General features: G+C 41.1%; 1 long non-coding RNA gene across 2 annotated transcripts; it reads right to left on the minus strand.

Annotated features, from left to right (window-relative positions):
- Positions 1-312: 312 nt before the first annotated feature.
- LOC308468369 lies at positions 313-20,590 on the minus strand. Of its 2 annotated transcripts, XR_013981601.1 has the most exons (4): positions 18,056-20,590; positions 17,120-17,236; positions 13,222-13,604; positions 12,870-12,959 (listed from the first exon to the last, which is right to left on the minus strand). It is a non-coding gene; the product is annotated as an uncharacterized lncRNA (long non-coding RNA). The 2 variants fall into 2 exon arrangements; XR_013981600.1 differs by lacking the exons at positions 12,870-12,959; positions 13,222-13,604 and adding an exon at positions 313-630.
- Between the last annotated feature and the right edge of the window lie 1,208 nt (positions 20,591-21,798).

A 21,798-nucleotide genomic window follows, 5' to 3' on the forward strand; every position in this document is an offset into this window, starting at 1 on the left:
TGGCACATTCAGTATACAAAACATGTGCATTGCTGTTGGGGTGTTGACATTGTCACAATAATCCCAACTTGCTTTGCAGGGCTGTTGTAGGAGCAAAGTGCCCTTGAGGGGCAGAAACCTTGTACCGTTGCCCTGAGCTCCTTGGAGGAAAGGCAATATCTTTTTCTATCGCCTTGAAAATCAGGCTTGAAGTTGTGCATCTCTGATAGGGATGAATGGGGCAGTCTACTGCCTGCCTGTGTTACTGCTGCATTCATTCATAAGTCTGTTGCATTCCATTTCCCCATCTATCTATTTTCCACTTGAAAATTCATATTTAAATGAGTATTTAAGTACGTATTTTAATGCACTTTAAAAATCATTTCTAAATGTATTTTATTCTAAAATACACATTTGCAAACAGATTTGGGTATTTATTTGTTATTTGAGAACTGGACCCCCAAAAGCGAGAGAATGCATTTTTCTGGGTGGTAATACAAATCTGATCAGCTCCCAGCCATTATTCTCTCTTGTTTTTAACTGTTTTTCTTTGGTTTGAAGTTAGTTCTTCATTGTTTCATTGTTTCTTGCTTCTTGTTTTCTTATTTGCTTCATGTTTTGTAGCATGCCATGGTATCTGTTGCAAATGATCTGCAGACCATAGATATAATCAATAACATACAAATAAAATTATAATCCATGTGGGCTTGAATTCCTCAAAAATAAGAACATATTTTGCATTTTTATGGTGTGAACTGTCCTGTGATGTTTAGACGAAGGGCAGTATACAAACTTAATAAATAAATAAATCCCCCATAAACTTAATAGATAAATAAATAAATAAATCCCCCATGAACCCCAAACCGGCCAGAAACAGAAATGATTAAGGATGGAAGATTCCTTCCCCCGCCAACTGACTTTGCCAGCGTAAGTTGAAGTTGCTACAGGTGGAATTAGGTAAATTGGCAATCTTCTCTGGGCCAGAATAACCTCTTGGAAAGTGATCTCGATTTGCTTCATTACAACACCTGCTTGCAATAAGATGGGATCTTATCTATTTCTGTAATAAAATGCCATGGTAGAACTGTGTCCTTAATTATCCTACTAAATAATGGGACGCATTTAAAGCCTTTCCACTCCATCTCCCACCACTCATTAGTGTCCTTTATGAGTTATTTGTCTCAACGTTATTGCATTTTCATTTAATTTTTTTTCCTAAGGAAAAAAAAAATTAGGTTCAAATGCAAATTCATTCTGGTACACATATAAAATGAATACATAATTAATGGTTCTGTTTCAGACATTTTAATCACCCAAAATATGCTAAGTGCTTCTCAGAACAATCGTAAGGCAAGTAAGCTAAATATCTGTGTTGAGATTCAGTTTATATTGTGAGTTTACAGGGGGTCAGATGCCAAGTTATGATCAACTGCAGTGTAACCTGGGGAAATATATCATGTAACAATGCAGTATGCTTCTGGATGCAATACTAAGTACTCTTACTAGTGAGTAAGTCTCATTTAACTCAGTAGGGCATACTTTGGAGAAAATGATGAGGGTCACAAGGCTCTGACATATAGAGGATAAGCTTGGAATGTAAGTTTTGGGTATTGTCTCCACAGTGTCTTAAGAGGTAACTGGCTAATTCAAACAGGAGCAAGTGATAATGCTGATAAAGGTTCTTTGAGGTATATGATGTTGGGCATACCCTACAGTGGCTTCCTTTCTGATCAGAAATTATTGCTCATATTAATTTATTTAGGAAAATCCTTGCTATTTGTAGATGTTCACACTTTTTAATGTCATATTCCTTTGCGGAGGGACTAGCAGGTGGGGCTATTGGGTTCTTGTGTTTCGGTTCTTGTTTTTATTATGTACTTTGTAGTTTTATTCTGTATTTTATACTGTGAACTGCCCTGAGATATTCGGATGAAGGGTGGTATACAAAATTAACAAAAACATCATCAACAACAACGGATCCCACAAGCGCTTCTGGTTGCAAGCATAAAAACCCACCATCTATTACTCAGTGGTCTGAAGATCTTACTGCAGTTTCTACATCTGAATACTTTATCAGTGTCATAAGACTTTTGAGTCAATGAGACACATGCAAATAATAATGGGAGAGGATTAGGTAACAACTATTTCAAAGCCCTCTGTCTCCAAGTGTGTGCTAAACTGCAAACCTATGAGCTAAATTCTAATGCCGATCATAAGCCCTTCTGGGTAGTAATTGTATCTGTCTTATTTGGGGTAAGGAACTACCACTCTACTAACATGAAATCAATGTTGCATAATTGGTGTGGTGATTAATGATGTCATGGTAAATATGCTGTCATGCAGAGTGAAGAGATGACCTTCTGTTTGGGTTTTTTATATATCTCCATAGCTGAAGAGACTTGCTGAATAGCATTACAAAGGCATTTCAAAGAGCCCACCAGTGAAAGAGAATGAAGGGTCACTTGCCCAGGCAGGCGCATTATGTGACCCATGAGAGCAACAAAATAACCAGACTGTATAACTGAGATGGGATAAAATCAGGCCAAATCTTTATTGAGAGCAGCAGACAGGGCAAGGGTTGGCATGGCATTGGGTCCCAGGATCAAGTCATCATTCCACAAGCCCCATGTTGATGGAATGCATCATTTCCGCCCTCATACACACAATGTTCAAGGGAAGATCAAGGGAAGTAATAGTGCCACTGTATTCTGCTCTGGTCAGACCTCACCTGGAGTACTGTGTCCAGTTCTGGGCACCACAGTTCAAGAAGGACACTGACAAACTGGAACGTGTCCAGAGGAGGGCAACCAAAATGGTCAAAGGCCTGGAAACGATGCCTTATGAGGAACGGCTAAGGGAGCTGGGCATGTTTAGCCTGGAGAAGAGGAGGTTAAGGGGTGATATGATAGCCATGTTCAAATATATAAAAGGATGTCACATAGAGGAGGGAGAAAGGTTGTTTTCTGCTGCTCCAGAGAAGCGGACACGGAGCAATGGATCCAAACTACAAGAAAGAAGATTCCACCTAAACATTAGGAAGAACTTCCTGACAGTAAGAGCTGTTTGACAGTGGAATTTGCTGCCAAGGAGTGTGGTGGAGTCTCCTTCTTTGGAGGTCTTTAAGCAGAGGCTTGACAACCATATGTCAGGAGTGCTCTGATGGTGTTTCCTGCTTGGCAGGGGGTTGGACTCGATGGCCCTTGTGGTCTCTTCCAACTCTATGATTCTATGATTCTATGTTCTTCTGCCTAACCAAGATAAGCCATAATCTTACTGAGGGAAAGGCGAAAAAGAACCCAACAAAGTGCCAATTGGGTTGAGAGGTGGGGGGGGGGGTAGGGAATCATTTCTGGCCCTGTCAACCAATGACCTAAAATTGCTCAGTTAAGGCTCTAGCCCAAGGACAGGTGGGAAGCTCTCAAAGCAAAATGGCTGTGAGCCCAAGTGGGAGCAGCCTTATACAGACTTCCCCTCTCCTCTTCAGCAAGGGCTCATGGGACAGCTTTTTCCCATCACACAGAAGATACAGTCATACCTTGGGATAAATACGCTTCAGGTTGAGCGCTTTTGGGTTGCGCTCCGTGGCGACCCAGAAGTAACGGAGCATGTTACTTCCGGGTTTCGCTGCTCGCGCATGTGCAGACGGTCAAAATGATGTCACGCGCATGCGCGGAAGCGACAAAACGCGACCCACACGTTTTGCTGTCGCATCTTACGTTCTGTTGGGGATGCGAACGGGGCTCCAGAACGGATCCCATTCACATCCCGAGGTACCCCTGTTCTGGGCAAAACCTTGCCCAGTATTTTGCTGCAATCTATGGGTCACAGTGTCGTCGGGCAAAGGCATCCTGTGCTTATTGGACATGAAACGGGGCTTCTATGCAAGCTGTTTTTTGAACATTCATCCTGATGTGTTTTCACAAGTTTGATGAGCAATTGCTATCCCACACATTCCAGGGAATCTGGATGAACAATTGAATGAGCAATTGAAACAAAGTGCAATTTGGAGGAGAGGTGGAAGCAGGTTAGTTGTTGAAGAGTACTGACAGACCCTCCAAGTGTCCCAATTTTCCAGGGACAGTCCTGGAATTACAGAAGCCATCCTGGTTTCTGATTTGTTTTTTTTTTTTTTAAAGCAATTTATTAAGTTTTACAATAAGAATAGATATGATAAACAATGTAACATCGATCTTGACATATTTTCACATTTTCTTTGGACTTCCTCACATCTCCCGCTCCCATTTTCATCGTTGAAACATTTTGTCAGCAATTTATCATCTTATTTAAAATCTTATATCCCTTCTATATTTCATAATCATATAATTCTCAAAAGGAGCTAATTTTTCACAGTCTTACTTATTTTCTTAAAAAACTTCTAAATTTAGTGGTGCTCAGTTGTTTTAGTCTAGCATCTTATTTAGCATTCACTCAAATTACAATGCTTTTGTAAATAGTTCTTGAATTTCTTCCAATCCTCCTCAATCCTCTCTTCTCCCAGGTCACGGATTCTGCCAGTCATTTCAGCCAGTTCCATGTAGTCTATCAGTTGTATCTGCCATTCTTCCAGTGTGGGTAGATCTTGAGTTTTCCAGTGTTTTGCGAGAAGTATCCTTGCTGCTGTTGTTGCATACATAAAAAATGTCTGATCCTTCTTTGCCACCCCTTGGCCGACAATACCCAAAAGGAAAGCCTCTGGTTTCTTAGTGAAGGTATATTTAAATACCTTTTTCAGTTCATTATAAATCATTTCCCAGAACGCCTTCACTTTAGGGCAAGTCCACCAGAGGTGGAAGAACGTTCCCTCGCACTCTTTGCATTTCCAACACTTATTATCAGACAGGTGGTAAATTTTAGCAAGTTTGACTGGGGTCATATACCATCTATAAATCATTTTCATTACATTTTCTTTCAGGGCGTTACATGCAGTAAATTTCAATCCATTACTCCACAACCTCTCCCAGTCCTCAAACATGATATTATGCCCAATGTCCTGTGCCCACCTTATCATAGCCGATTTAACCGTTTCGTCTTGTGTATTCCATTTCAACAGCAAGTTATACATCCTTGAAAGTACCTTAATCTTTGGTTCTAACAATTCTGTTTCTAGTTTCGATTTCTCCACCTGGAACCCTAATTTCTTATCATTTTTAAAAACTTCTTTGATCTGAGCGTAATGTAACCAATCTCGCACTTTGTCTTTCATTTTCTCCAGACTCTGCAATTTCCATTTGTCTCCATCCTTTTCTAGTATTTCCCAATATTTTGGCCATTTAGCCTCCATATTGGGTCTTTTTCGGGCCTTGGCTTCCAAAGGTGAAAGCCACCTTGGTGTTTTATTTTCCAGCAAGTCTTTATATTTTGACCAGACATTAAACAATGATTTTCTGACAATATGGTTCTTAAAGGCCTTGTTTGCTTTAACCTTGTCATACCATAAATATGCATGCCATCCAAAGGTATTGTTAAACCCTTCCAAATCTAACACATCAGTGTCTTCAAGAAGTAGCCAGTCTTTTAGCCAGCAAAACGCTGCGGCTTCGTAATACAACTTTAAGTCTGGCAGGGCAAAGCCCCCTCTTTGTTTTGCATCGGTTAATATCTTAAACTTAATTCTGGGCTTTTTGCCCTGCCAGACAAACTTGGAAATGTCTCTCTGCCACTTCTGAAAGCACTCCGTTTTGTCCAAAACCTGAAGTGTTTGAAATAAGAACAACATCCTTGGCAATACATTCATCTTGATAGCAGCAATTCGGCCTAACAAAGAAAGTTTCAATTTTGACCAACTATCTAGGTCTCTCTTAATTTCTGTCCAACATTTTTCATAATTATCCTTAAATAGACTTAGATTTTTTGCTGTTATGTTTACCCCTAGGTATTTTACTTTTTTCACCACATTAAGTTCCATCTCATTCTGAAACCGTTCTGACTCTGTATTAGTCAAGTTTTTCCCCAAAACCTTAGTTTTCTGTTTATTTAATTTAAATCCAGCCACCCGACCAAAGTCATTAATCAGTTGTAATACTCTTTTCGTACTGGGCTCTGGCTTCTGCAAGGTCAAAACCAGGTCATCTGCAAAAGCTTTTAATTTATATTGTTTCTGACCGACCTGAATTCCTTCCACCAACTGATCCCTTCTAATCATGTTCAATAGCACTTCCAGAACCGAAATAAATAACAAAGGGGAAATAGGGCAACCTTGTCGTGTCCCTTTTTCAATTTTAAACTCTTCCGTAACCACATTATTAACTATCAGTTTAGCTTTCTGTTCTGAATATATCGCCTCAATCCCATTCTCAAAACCCCGTCCCACTCCCATCTCTTTTAAATTTCCCATCATAAATTTCCAGGAGATATTGTCGAAGGCCTTCTCCGCATCTATAAAAATTAAAACCGCTTTTGTATTTATATCTGTTTGCAAAAGTTCCAAAATGTCAATAATGTTCCTTGTATTAGCAAACAGATGTCTTCCTGGGAGAAAGCCAGCCTGGTCCTTATGTATTACTTCATTTAAAACTTTTTTAAATCTATTTGCCAAAATGTCTGCAAATATTTTGTAATCCACATTTAAGAGAGAGATGGGACGGTAGTTCTTAAGTTGTGTCTTTTCAGCTTCCGACTTTGGTATTAATGTGATAAACGCTTCCTTCCACGACTCCGGTGCCCTCCTCCCCTCCATAATTTCATTGCTGACCTCCATCAAAGGTTGTATCAAGTAGTCTTTCAATGTCTTATAGTACTTGGAGGTCAGCCCATCTGGTCCTGGAGATTTGCCAAGTTGCATGTTCTGGATAGCTTGTTCGATCTCCTGTCGTGTTATTTTAGAATTCAGGATTGTCCTATTTTCTTGTGACAATTTAGATAATCCGTTTTTTGCCAAAAATTGTTTAATCTCAACATCATCTTGCGGCCCTTGGGTGTATAATTTTTTGAAGTATCTCTGGAAACACTTTCTAATGTCCACTGGATTCTGGATGTTTTTTCCATCAACCTCTAAGTTTGTAACAGTATTTAATCTTTGTCTTCTCTTCAACTGCCAAGCTAGCAGTTTTCCACATTTATTCGCCGACTCAAACGTTTTTTGTTTCATTAATTTAACCTTCCATTCAATTTCCTGATTTATCAATTTAGAATATTGTGTTTGATAGAGTTTAATTTCTCTCAGAGTTGGCTGTGACTTCGGATTCACTCTTAGTTTCTTCTCTAATTCTTTTATTTTATCCAAGATCTTATCTTTTTTCTCATTTTGTGTTCTTTTCTTCACTGCATTCTGTTGTATCAGGAATCCCCTCATTACAGCTTTGCTTGCGTCCCAGATTATTCTTTTTTCCACCATATTATTCATGTTTATCTCAAAATAGTCCTTCAAAACTTTTTGGGCCTTCTTGGTAATTTCCTGATCTCTAAACAAATTGTCATTCATCTTCCATCTAAAGGATCCAGTTGGTAATAGTGTCATATCCATCTTTACTGCATTGTGGTCGGAGCAGGTCTTTGGGCAGATTTCCACTTTTCTGACCTTAGGTGCCAGGCCTCTAGAAATCCATATTTGGTCGATTCTTGTCCAGGTCAGTTGGGCTTCAGAAAAGAATGTTCCCTCTCTTCCTAGTGGGTTCTTTGTCCTCCAAATGTCAATCAAGTCCATATTGTCAATCATTTCAAAAAAGGTTTTAGGTAGTCTGCCGTCTTTTGTAACATTTTGACTTTGTGACTTGTCCATGTTAGTTGATACGACCCCATTCATATCTCCCATCATTATGATGTTGTTGTAGTCTAGATAGTCCAGCATTGTCTCCTGCAACTTCTTGTAAAATTCCGATTTCCCTTCATTAGGTGCATAAATTCCTAATATCAGCAGTTTCTCTCCTTGATATTGTATCTCAATAGCCAAAATTCTTCCATGATCATCTTTAAATAGGAATTTAGGTGACAGGCTCTCTTTTGCATATATCACTACGCCTCTCTTCTTAACTTTGTCCGAAGATACAAATTCCTGGCCCAATCTTTTATTTATTAACACTTTTCTGTGGAGCCTCGTCACATGTGTTTCTTGTAAACAAATAATGTCCAATTGTTCTTTTTTTAATATATGAAATATTTTCTTCCTTTTTTCCGGAATGTTACAACCATTAATATTCCAGCTCAACAGTTGCAGAGACATCCTGAACTATCTGGTTATTTTTCAAGGGGTGGTATCTTCTCAGGGTCTTCAGGTTCCACAGATGCTGATGTTGGTATTGGCGTTGCCTCAGGCCCAGGAGGTAGTTCAATTCTTTTTTGAAGGTCCTCTCCGTGTGTAGACAGGAATTTGTCTCTCTCTTCCAGTGTTCTCACTTTGACCTTTCTCCCTCTAAAGGTAAAAGATAATCCTTGAGGAAATTCCCACCTGAATGGAATTGCGTTGCTCCTTAGTAGTTTAACAAGTTCAGAATAGGCGGTTCTAAGGTCAAGCAGTAGTCTTGGGATATCTTTATAAATTTCAATTCTTCTATCCAACACCTCCAGTGATTTTACAAAGTGTAGTCCCAAAATCTTATCCCTTTCCTCCTTTGATCTCAATGTTATCAAACAGTCTCTGGGCCTCTCCTTCTTTATGAATCTTCCAAGTCTGAAAGCTGACACAATTTTAAAGTCCTTTTCTTCCAAGTTCCAGAACTTGGAGAATTCTTTGGTCAAAAACTCAGTTAGATTTCCTTCTTCTGCCTCTTGTAGTGATCTAATCCTTAAGTTGTTCTCACGGTTTCGCAGTTCTATCATCGAGAGATAAATCTGGTGTTCCCCAACTTGTTTAGTGAGTGGTCTTACCTCTTGCTCTAAATTTTCAAATCTTTGTCTGGTGTCCTCAGTCAATTTCCGATTTTCTGCTGAGGCCTCCGTTAGCTGTCCAATTGCTTGTGCATTCTGTGCCACTTGTGTGGTTAATTTATTTAGGCATTCTGTGTTTTTATCAATCTTTGCTGATTGCGCATCTGCTTTCTTATCCAAAGCTTCCAATTTTTCAAAGATTTTGTCTAGTACAGAAGCAGATGCTCCTGAGGCCATATCTTCCAGTTGTAACTGCTCTGCTTCGCCCTCACCCTCCACTTCTGAGGGCAAAGCAGGCACAGATGATCTGCGTGTCTGTGAAGCTGAGGTTAGAGTTGTTAGAGTTGTTTGTTTAGCTCTCCCTCTTTTTCTTGTGCCACTCATTCCAACGTTATCTGTCAGTCAAGGTCACACTGAGTTGTTCCCATGGGAATGGAAAGGTCCAGAGCAAGCAAACAGCAAAGGAATCGAAAGTAAAAAGTGTATGTAAAATCACTGTTATAATCCAGTCCTCTAGAGGGAGCTTAATCTGTCTTTCAGAGTCTAATTTAATGTCCAAGAACCTTCAAATACAAATGTTTAGCAGAGTTTATAAATGGTCACCTTGTTGCAGACAGTGCTTATTTATCTCCAAAAAGAATGTTTCAAATTTAAAAGGTCTCAATACCCTCAGATTGTTTCAAGTTCCAATATACAGTATCCAAATCTGCAGTACTGACAGCTCCCTTAGTACTCAGGCAGCTCCTGACTCTGGGTTTCACCTTTTAATTTGTAATCCAATAAGAGGAGGAAAGTCAAGTGCAAATAGAAATCCCAAATCTTTAACTTAAAGTCTTTACTTTAAAATGCAAGTTCAAATAGATGCTTAGATCTGTAAAACTTAGAGTCTCTTTCTTTCAGCCTCCACTCCTCCAGCTGATTGCTTTTTTTCAAGTTCAATGGCTGCGGAAGACGGACTTCCTGCTTCCACGTCTCTCCGCTCACAGCCAAGTTCAAGCCAATTCAAGTTTCCCTTTTAAAATCTCAAATTTCAAGTGATTCAGTCTTTTACTCACAAATTAGTTGCTTTTTCGTCCGGATCCGTAATTTGGCAGGAAAAGGGATCAGCGCTCACCGACAGTAGCAGCGCGGCTTCGCTCCTCAGGCTGTGAAACAGCTCACAGCGCCGCAACCCCCCTCCGTGCTCCGGAGCCCCTTACGGGGTTCCTTCTGCACTTGGAGGGTCGCTCTAGGCGCCCACCGAGCCTCAAGACCCCAGGCTCTTGCCGCCTGGGGTTTTCCGAAGTGGGTCTCCGCTTCGCCGTAGCGGACGACCCGTTGCCTGCGGAGCCTCCTCTCCCGTTCAGAAGAGGACCGCCATTGCCGTTCGCGCCGCCCCCGGAAGTTCCATCCTGGTTTCTGATTTGATCCCAGAATGTTCTGCTTTTCTTTTTTCCTCTATGCCTCGGAGAACAAACAAATGATCTGTGTGTAGGTGCAAAAACAGATTCCTGTTTATCCTGAAAATAAAATACCTGCACTAAATGAAGGAAATGGTGACGCTGGCATATGAAGCCCTTCCTATAATTTTGAAGCAAAAGGTCACCAATCCACTTTAAATTCTTTCATCACAATGCTTCAGCAATCAGCCATTTCTTAGGGAAAGCAGGGAGTGTTGATTCCTTTATTGTAAATGGAGCCTTACACTGTCTCCTCAGAAGTAAGTCCCACTGTATTCAATGGAGCTTACTCCCAGGTAACTGGGTAAAGACAGGGCAGGCTTACACTGTAATCCTAAGTATTTTTACTCAAAACTAGGTACCACTGAGTTCAGCAGGATTTACTCTCTTCTATGTTCCTGATCATTCTCACATTTTCTAATTATTATTATTATTATTATTATTATTATTATTATTATTATTACAAAGCAGCTTACTGCTAAATTTTTATTTCATTCTATTTATCTGTGGAAGGTGTACATGATCCCTGCCCTCACACATTTTTTTCTTTACAACAATCTTGTGAGGTTGGTGAGACGGAGAGGTTGTCATTGGCTCAAGGTGACCAATGTTGATGTGTATATGACTTCTATGTGTGCAGTGAGATCAAGCATGGGAGAAACTTCCTGATGTTGTAGAGGATGTCCCTATTTTCATGTTAGAGTGAATGCACTGAATCAGCATTAATTGTGCAACCTGAATTTGCTGGTATGTGATTGAATCCCTGAGATTGGGGGCAGGTGGGGTTACTACACAACTCTGCCACTGCTCAATATATTACAATTGAAAAGAGGACAAAGTCTCAAGAGCCAATAATTTATAAGCTTTATTATTTATTGTTTGTTTGTTTGTTAAATTTAAATCTTTGTCCCCTAAGGAGCAAAAAGTGGCTAACAATAAGTGATGAAGCAACAAGAACTTAAAAAAAAAAATCCCAATACACTTTCAGACTGGGAAAGATCTCAATTTAAAAGGCTAGTTGGAAGAGGAAGGTCTCCAGTAGGCATTGAAAAGACAACAGAGGCTGCATATAAGGTGTGAGATGATCTTTCAGGTATATTTCAAGTTTGACCCGGATTAGATCTTGGAAACTCTCTGGAGATAGATGACTCTGCAACTGGGGGGGGGGGGGGAAAGAGCCAGTTGTTAGAGCCATCAAGCAGGGAAGGAAGTTTAGATTTCACTGGTAAGCACTGCTTGAGAGCACATAGTGATGCCACTACAACAGCCTTAGGATCTACAGTTGTAAACTACTTTTAGAAGCACTGCTTGGTTACAGTGGTATTAGATGATGCATAAAGATGTTGGAGAATTCTGATAAAAGCCTCAATTGGCAGGTTCATGTACACATGGGTACAGAATGGCAGAAAGGGGAAATGGAAAATGGAGTCTGAAATCTGCAAAATTCAAGAGCTACAGCTTGTGACCTTTTTATTATGCAAAACTCAAATGTATGTAAGCTAAGTCAGGGGGTTGGACTCGATGGCCCTTGTGGTCTCTTCCAACTCTATGATTCTAAGTCTTTACAGCGCAGCAGCATCGAGCACAGACGTAGACCTGAATCTATCACAGAGATCACTGTGTTTCCTATATTATTATTATTTATTAAATTTCTATAACACCTGAGGATCACAGGATGCTCTACAATATAAAAACTAAAACACACATAACATGAACCCTAGAACTGTTTTGGAAAGTGGTTTGTTAAAGCAGGTGATGGATGATGTATCTCCATGTATATACAGTTGGGAGCAGAAAATGATCTGAGTCAGGTTTTGCATTCATTCATCCAGCAAGGAAGTTATTTGTTCCTTGCAAACTTTCATTATCACAGTAGAACAAAGGAGGGGGGCAGAAAGAGACAATAATTAAAGCCCTCAAAGAGCCATATACTAAGGCTTAATGTCAAATGTGCAGTATCCTAAAGTACAAGATACCCAAGCTAAAGCAATAAAACGAGTTCTGCATTTCTAATAGTTTTATTTATTTTGTTTATATTTAATACAAAGCAGGAAAGGAATCTTGGTCTCCGTACATCAAAAAGATGCGACATGTTAGCAAAACCGTGGTGCAAAAAAAGAGCTATAAACAATGCTTTTAATTCCAGGAGCGCTATATTATGGATAAACAAAAGCACAAAAATGAGGCGATAAAAATAAAGGGGAATCCAGTCCATCAAAGCAAATGTGCTAAGAGTATGGCACTGTAAAATCATCCTGATGAAGGACCCATTTCAAACGCTCGCTAACTGAATCAATGGCTCCATATTTATTTTATTTAATGAGCGGCCTTCCACTAAAGGAAGCTTCACATTTCATTTAGCCAAGGGCTGATTCTCACAATGCAGGATTCTGCCTCCTCCTCTCCAGCACTTAGCATAAGAGGAGACCCTGCTATTTCAGGCCAAAAGTCTATCTAGCCCTAGCATCCTACCCACATCGGCTAGCCACACATCTATGGGAAGATCGCAAGCAGAAATGGAGGGGGATAGCTCTGTCCCACATTTATGCCCCGTTGGTCCACAAAAGTCTACTTCCTCTGAAAAATACAGGTTGCATACAGTCACCACAGCTAATTTTGTGTATGGCTTTGTGAATTTTTTTAAAAAATAATACAAGTTAAAAAGAGCAGAACATCGACTGCTGCATTGTTCTCAAGTCTCCTCCCACTTGAGAGAGGAAAAAAGCAAGAACTAGGAACCTACCATATTTTTTGCTCTATAAGACTCAGTTTTTCCCTCCTAAAAAGTAAGGGGAAATGTGTGTGTGTGTTATGGAGCGAATTCAGGCCGCGCAGCTATCCCAGAAGCCAGAACAGCAAGGGGGATTGCTGCTTTCGCTGCACAGCGATCCCTCTTGTTGTTCTGTCTTCTGAGATTCAGAATTCCCCCCCCCCCTTGTTTTCCTCCTCCAAAAACTAGGTACGTCTTATGGCCTTGTGCGCCTTATAGAGCGAAAAATACAGTACTTTAGGCAATAGGAAGGGGCAGAGGATGATTAATGAAGGATAAGGCTAGCAAAGGCTACTAGTCACAATGGCTATGTTCCACCTCCTCTGTCAGAGGAATTTCCACTTTCTGGAAGTCTCAAGTTCAGAGAGCTGCTCTTCTGCTTGAATCCTGCTTGTGAGCTTCCCATATGCATCAGGTTGGCCACTGTGAGAAGAGGATGCTAGACTAGATGGGCCATTGGCCTGATCCACCAGGACTCTTCTTGTGTTTTTATGGTCTTATGAAGCATTTCTGATGCTTCCTGCCATCCCAGGAACTGATTTCAGGAGTGGGATGGAGACAGTGCTTAAGTAGGGAATAGCAGGTGTTAAGTCCAGAAGAAAGCACAGTCTGAACTGGAGAAAAGAAACAGAAAGGAAATGTGCATAAATTGCCCCTTTAGGTATCACCGGGGAGGGGGGCACAGATTTGCATAAAGTTTGCATTTGCCAGTTTATACATAGCGGTGGAAATAAATAGGGTAAATAAAAGTCATTTCTCTCATTTAAATATAAATAACAGAAACACACTATAACTCACCATAGTGAGGATGGCTGTGACTAGGTGTCTTGTGTGCCTACAGAGTCTATTACTCAGGTGCCAACCACTGATGGACCACTTCAAGACCCTCCCTTGTTCTCCCTTCTTAGGGTTCTATATCTCTGGACCAGGCAGTCTTTCAACTAGAGGACATTTTCAAACACAGAACTGTCCTCTGTAAAGATCAGTCCCCAAATTGTTACGAGCTGCACTACCTAGCCCTGTGTACACACAGAAATAAGTCCCATTGCATTCAATAAGGCCTGCTCCTAAGGAAGTGACAAGAAGATTGCAGCCCAAACTTCTGTGGTATAAAACACTGCATATCTGAGCACATCTCTTCATCACTGCTATTATATTCAAATTAATGAAAACCACTCTTGGATGACAAAAACGCAGGCAATCTCAACTTGGGGATTTGTTCCAAGCATTCAGAAACTTGATTTCTATTGTGACACAGGTCGAGCAGTCAGGCAAATTCAGGATGAATGAGGCTTGTTGCTATGCTTATGAGGAGACGGAATGATTCACAATGTACTATGACCTTCCAACCACCACTCTCCTACTCCCTGTGAAAGCTAGAATGTTAAGCCATCATCATTGTATTCACATTCTCTCAAGATTCGCTGAAGAGATTTTTATACCCATACACTTCAGAGCTCAGTCACGCAGCTAACACTTGAAGTAACCACGATGCGCTGGTACAAAGGCAAGTGTCGAAACATACTGGCATGAACACTGATTTACTGAGAATCAAAAATCTAGAGCTCTGCAGACAGATAAGGATGAGTGGAGCTGTTTGGTTCCACTTCTGAAAGCTTTGCTGGAGCCAGGAATGTATACTTTCCACTCTGACAGTACTTCAGAATAGCTTGCAGAATTAAAGTGCTTTCTACAACCCACCATTACAGATATGAGGAGATGAGGATGGATGAATCTGTCAATTTCAGATTCTCTTAGTTAAGCATTTATCCCATCTTATATTCAACTGGCCACATTTCTGCATCAGTGTGTGATTTTAAAAAAGAAAACTCGTGAAAATTCTTCAGTATCTTAGTGGGTACTTATTATACATAATTTTGCATGCAACTATCTCCCTCATAGTTTCTCATATGAAACTCTCATATGGGTATCTCCCTCATATAATGTTTTGGATGTTTGTCTTAATTAATATGTACATTGTTATGCACACTTTTCCCTAATATGCACGCTTTTTTTTTAGTGAAAGAACTGCATCACCAAATTAAGAAAAGTGTGAATTTTGAAGAACAGCTGAATTTCAGTTTCCATATTATTTTAAGAGACAACCAGTTACATCGATCTGCATTATAACTAAAACCAAACCAAACTTCTCTTACTTGTTCTCCCACTCTCCCATGCAAACATGGGGGGTCTGTGGTGTGGTTTATTTGTTTTTAAAAAACCAATAATTGTCATGCTCCTGTCCCAAGACACTTACACTTGAGAGTAAGGAAGAGACCTCTCTATACAAGCTGAACAAAAAGCACAGGATCCAAGTTTGATTTCAAGGCACACGCACAAGACAAGAGACTCAGAATTGAACAAAAGCAATGACTATGTCCCAACAGTTGTCACATCCGTCCCATCAAGCTTTTTAAAGATAGGGTGGGGTAGCCTCACTCACAAGACTCTCTCACCTTATGAGACTGTCACTCATGCAAACACAATCTCTGCCTAGGTTGGTGCATTTGATCAGAGGCAGATTTTGGTCTTTCAAATTTCAGCAGTGCCCTGTGTGAGCCCAAAATTTGGCACTCCATTGCTTCTCACCTTCTGTTCCACTCAATTCACTACATCATAGCTGTGATGCCCTACGGCACTCCCTAGGCTCAACAACTAGTGTGGCAGAACTGGTTGCACTACCCTAAATGCACCACTTACAGAGGTGATGCCTGGTTCTCAACAACAACCACCTGTCTTGCCTTCATGATTCCAGCTCTGCCCCACTTCCTTTTTCCCAGCCCCTCTCACTGGCTGCTCAAAGCCCTCTCCGCACTCCAAGAGGCTCTGAAGTACACAGGAGTGGCAGTACGGCAAGCCAAAAGATCTATAATCTCAAGGGAGAGAACATCCTTCTCCACAGCTGCCAGCACTCAAGGCCTCTCGACTTCTTCTTGCTCTTCTGTCTGGGGCTAATATACTACTATGTGAGATGCTGATGGAACTGAGGAGCCCATTACTGGTTCTGTACAACTTTTCAGCCTTAACAAGAGCCCCCAATCATGAAGAATTCTGGAAACTGTGGTTTGTTAATGGTGGTATAGGCTACCAAGATTCTCCATGACTGTTAAAGAGGTATAATAGTGCTTTAAACGTATGGTGTGGGTGTGACCTAAGAATGTGTGGGAAGCTATGAACTGGGCTAGCCTATTTTAGACAGACCTTAATAAAACTGATTTTTGGTGTCATGAAAAGGAAGCAAATGTTTAGGCATTTACATTGTTGCAGTTTTATTTTTTACAGTCTGTGAGGGGAAGATGTGTTTGTAGGGTTTTCTGCCTCAGTTGCCCAAATAAATTGCCCAGCTTTGATTTTTGGAAGTGGTGGTGTCGTTTGCTGCATAATTGTGGGGATTTTCATTGCAATTTCATGTGAGAAAATTTGGGGTGGTATGCAGCTCTTTCCCACCATTTTAAATCAGCATGATATTTAAAATTTAGAATGATACACATGGTATTTGGATCAAAAAGTTTCATAACAGGTAATGCAGTGTAAAAGGAACATTAGGCTCCAGGGTAGAAGTACTAGCATTATAATCACAAAAAACTAACACAAAAATCCTCACGTCTGAATAGACTCTTCCACTTGCCCAAAGTGTCTAGTTGTGGAAACATTACAAGTATGGCCTATGTTCTGGAATTCTTTCTGGCTCAACAAGGTCAATAGGTTTGCAGCCTGGATTATTTTAGAGACAGAATCTTCCCCATCCCTTTCCACAACTAGGAGAGTGTGCTTGTGCATGACTAGAGTTAGTAAAGAAACAGAACAAGGGGGAATTACTTAGCAGCAGAGAAGAGGTGGATTCTACACACATATAAAAATGTTCTGAAAATGCTGTTTTAAAAAGTGTTCTCTCTCTCTCTCTCTCTCTCTATATATATATATATAAATTTCCATAAGGTTCACCATCGTCATCTAGTGTCACATTGTATATTGCACTTAAAACACACTTAAAACGTTTTATTTGCAGCTCTACAGCTGAGTCCAGAGACTAATTAAGTCTCTGATAATCCAGGAAAGAAGTTTTATGGGGTGGGGAAAACACATGAACAGCTCTCGCTGCAAAGATGTCTGCTTTCTTAAAACTTACGGCAGCTGAACCAATAGCCTTCACTTCACCTTTCCAGTTTTGCTGAGCTGGACGATGCTTTATTGGCCATTGCATTTGAGATAAAGCATTTCCTCCTCTCCTCTCTGGTTGTTAATCCTGTCAAACCATCATGGTCATTAATTTCCATCATCTGGGCAAACCGTTTGTTTCTCCAACATGACAATAGACTACAGGGTCTCTTCTGACACCATTAATTGTTTATAGTGCATATGGCAAGACACGGTGCCTCTGAACTATATTGTTGCATGCCTCCCCCAAAATCTCTGAGTGGTGCAAGATCCCAGGGGTTCCAGGTGCTTGTTCAGGGTTCTTATTTCCTTTGGAAATGAGACACAGAAGAGGCTGTGGTGTCTTTATGATAGATGGTTTATCTACACATATATACAACCTTAGCCTATGAAGGAGCAATTCAGAGCATTAACACCCAAGAGAGCCTTCTTTCCTTCATAGCCGCAATCTTTGATTCAAATGGGAATCAAACAGCGCTCTGGCTCTGTCTTCTAAGTTTGCTGCTTGATTCTAGTTCACATCACTCCAACTCTCACTCCTGCCATTTTGTCTTTCTAACTACCTGTGAGTTGAGGTAGGAGCCCCCATCCATTTATGGTCTTGCCCAGAATCCCTTCCTTTGTTCCCTTAATGACCCATCACCCAGACTCTCAGCTGAGCGGGAAGCTAACCTAGTTTGTATTTTAACACTTGCTGGATCCTGGGGTTATTAGGGTCTCAACATATAGCCAACTCCTCACCCCAAAAATACATTATAACAATATTAACTGCCTGTCTAAAAGCAGCAGCAGCAGCAACCACATTGATATAGATCAGAGATTTTTCAACCTGGGAAACTGAGCATCACATGCCAGTGTGGATGGAGCCAAAGGCAAAAGTGGGTTGAACAACCAACATAAATTTTACCTTTGTACAGCAGGGCAGTTTCTACACAGCCAGCTAGCCACCCTTTTCTATCCTCCATCAGGCAAGGAAGAGTTCAAGATGAAAAGACTAAAACATGCTCAGTATTTTTCCTCATCACTTTCTTGCAAAAATACAAATATCAAAACAGACCAGATTAAGAAACAATTCAACGTCATAGTATTAGTGGGCATGAAATTGGAAATTTTGAAATTAACTACATTGCTCTTTTTTACATGATTCTTAACACACACACATATATATATATATATATTAGATTAGTTTAGATTGCCATGCTTCTTTCCCTTCCAAATGGCTTCTAGATTTTCTCTGCCCCCCAGTTCACTCAAGTTTCAGGAAGGAAAAAAAAATGGAATTTAGAATGCAAAGATTTGACAAAAGGGGTCTGACATGTTATTCCCACTAGCAGGGGCACCAAGTTGCCTCCCCCACATTGAGGGGGCATGGTCATGTGACTCGTCATGTGATGTGCCACATGACACCACTCAGTGAGTGCTGGGCAGGGGTGGCAAGCGTACTTGTTTGGCCCCACCCCCACCTGGTTTCTAGGCTGCCAGGCAGAGGCTGGGAAGAGCAAAAGCGAAGATCGCCTTCCCTATTCACAGCCCCTGCCTGGCTCCCAGGCTCCCAGGATTGGTGTGTGTATGTGTGTGTGATTAGTTCAGAATCTTATTTCCTTGTATTGCGCTTACTGGCTGCTAGCCTGCCCTTTACTGTTCAGTCCCAGGGCAGGTTATATACAGCTCAATATAATATGTAGATTGTTCTTTACCTACCTATCTAATGATTTGCCAACCTGATGCCCTTCAGACATTCTAGACTCTTGGGCTAATAGGAGCTGTATCCCAAAAAGAATCTGGAGAGTGCTGGGTTGTTGAAGACTGCTTTACAATGAACAGAAGGATAACAGGGAATGGATCTGCAGACCGTGATGCTTCATATCTTTGGGTTTCATTTTAATAGTAAAAAATTGACATGGAAGGGATGTGGGTTGCAGGCAGAGAGAAAGGTTGAGGGACACCTGGATTTTTGGAAGATGATCCCAGCATAAGGGGCAGAAAGGGAGAATGGGTCTTGGAGTCTTAGAGCTTACATAGCAGGGAATAATAGATGGATGTAGCAGTATTTTAGCCTAGTGCCTCTGTTGATTACGCTTTGTCATATTAAGGAAACTGGGCAGTAGTAAGCAGCCAGTCACAGTTGTTCTTGGCAGCCCTCCTGACTATCTAAGGAACAGAAGTCTGATGTTGTGACACGTTCAAGTGACCAGGGAAAGGGTTTTCTACAACAGCTACAACAGCAGCCTTCGTACTATCCTATCTAATGCTGAAGGTGATGATACCTGAGCATATTTACTAGATCACAGCTCTGTCCTCTGAGGCTAGAAGATAAATTCAAATAACGGTTGAGCTCATATCGTTGAAAACTGCCTAGATATATGGGAGAAGACAGAGGCGCACAAGAACATTGTCATATGCATTGCCACCACAGTGCAGAATCCATAAGTATTCTAAGGTACACTTTTAAAAAGTTGATCTGCATTAGATGTAAGCGAAAAGACTGCAGCATACATTATAGATAGAAAAGTGACAAAATCCGATAGGGCTCATTTTTACACCTGTCTCATGTAGCAAAATGCCTGATTTGCAGACACCCTCATTACTTCAGTATGACAAAATAGCACAGATCAAACACTTCAAAGCATCACGGAAATAACACACTTGGAGGAAAGTTACCTACTTTTTATCTCTTTTGCTAGAACTTTGCAAAAAGAAAAGGAAAAAAACCACGAAAAAAGCCCACCCTGCTCATTTGTGATGGAATTATTTGTGCCTGTTGCTGCGTGTGACAGATTTCTGCAAATATAAGTTGAAACAGGTGGGGAGAAAGCAACCATTGGCAGATAGAAAATTCTAGAAAACATTAAATGAAATGGCCCCCCAACTTTCATCATCCACTAGTTTTTTGAAGAACACATGGGAGCAGAGGCCCCAAAGCTTGCTTTACTTTGCACTTCCCAGTTTTGTTTTGTAGCACATTAGATTGTGAGTATTTGAGCATGGACTCTATTATATTTTAGTCTATGTACAGTCCTTTTAAAAAATGCAGGTGCTTTGTAAGAGTTAAATAACAACAAAAGGGGCGGTCATAATAGTGTCCTGATCCAAAGTCAATTCATTCTGATATAAGCCTATGCTGTTTGATGTGATCTATTCCCAGATCCACACAGGCCTGAATGGCAAGTTTCACTCAAAGCCCCAAGATCCCAGGCCAGCTGAAGTGTCAAACCAAATACTGTACTCTAGTGCGTATCATTTCCAAATATTCCATCCTCACTCACAAAGCAAAATAAGTAAATGTAGGTTTTTGTTTTGTTTTGTTTAAAAAAATCAAATGAACAAATAAATCAATAAAATACTAGTGTGGTGTTATGACCTGGTCTCTGAACTGCAATTTCTCTCTTAAATTCCTGCTTCTGCTCTACCTTGAAGTTAAAGGGGGCCTTTGTCCAGCTCCATCCTCTATGTATTAGCTCCACAACTGTAATACCAGAAGAGCAAAACTGACCTACTTTATGGGGTAGTTGGAAAGTCCAAGGGTCAATGATGGCTTGTGATGTGGGACAGAGGTGGTGGTGTCCTCCTGGCTGTGCAAAAATCATCAGGATGGGGACAGAAAGAGGTGGGGAAGCTCCAGGCTGCAGTGGCAGGCTTGCAAGTGTGTGTGTGTGTGTGTGTGTGTGTGTGCACCTGTGGGGCTCTAGACACTAGATCACATTCAGCTTTACCACTACTATCTTGCCCTTGTTCATACCCATGCTAATGAGCGCAGTGCTACTGGGAGAAAGCCACTAATCCTCGGGCGCGTCATCTCCTTGGACAGCCAATCAGCTGGCCAGGGAGGCATGGCCCGGGCTATTTAGGGCCGGCGCGGTCGAGGATTTCCCTCTCTTCTTCGCGCCAGCTGCTCCGGTTTCCCACCCCACCCGCCCTTAGGTTTGGCTCTCTGACATTGCTATGGACTTCGGTTGGTCGCCGTCAAGAAGCCTGGTAGGAATTTTTCCACTTGACAAATTGGCACCAGCCATTGGGTTTCTTCGCCTACCTCGTAACAAATCGCCGCAACTTCCTTGGCATTGGCGGTTAGGCATTGGTAAGGGTATTTTTATGCAGATGAGAGGGGGGAAGGAAGCACCATCACCTTCCCCCAAATCGAAGGGTAGCCCGGTAAAGGATTCCGGGGGTGTTGCCCTGTCCGAAGCCTATGGAGGTGTGGGCCTAAGGCATGCCCCCGAGCGGTGACCCCGGGGGAGCTCCTAGTTGATGTACATCAGCAGGACTCCCCCTACTGGCGGTTAACCCTTGCTGGTCTTCAAGCAATCAGGCTGAAGCCGGTTAGTCGATAGGACCAATGCCTAAGCCAATACCGCTCAATTCCTGCAATCGATAAAGTTGTGGCCTTTTTTGCCCATTAACCTTAAAAGCTGTGTCTTGTGTCTTTATTTTCCAAAGGGAGAGGCGGGACTCGCCACACAAAACCACTGTCCTCTCCATCTAATCCATCCATGTCAAACAGATAAAACTCTTAACAGCACAGTCCTATGTGTTTTTACTTGGGTGTAAGTCCCACTGTGCTTAACAGGACCTTTCCCCTTAAGTGTCATTAGGTACTATCTAAACTACTAAGCATAATTGTTTATTTTTTTTCTCTTTGGGTTAAATTGT

Source organism: Podarcis pityusensis (genome assembly GCF_964106645.2).
Source record: "Podarcis pityusensis genome assembly, chromosome: Z".
Classification (NCBI taxonomy): Eukaryota; Metazoa; Chordata; class Lepidosauria; order Squamata; family Lacertidae; genus Podarcis; species Podarcis pityusensis.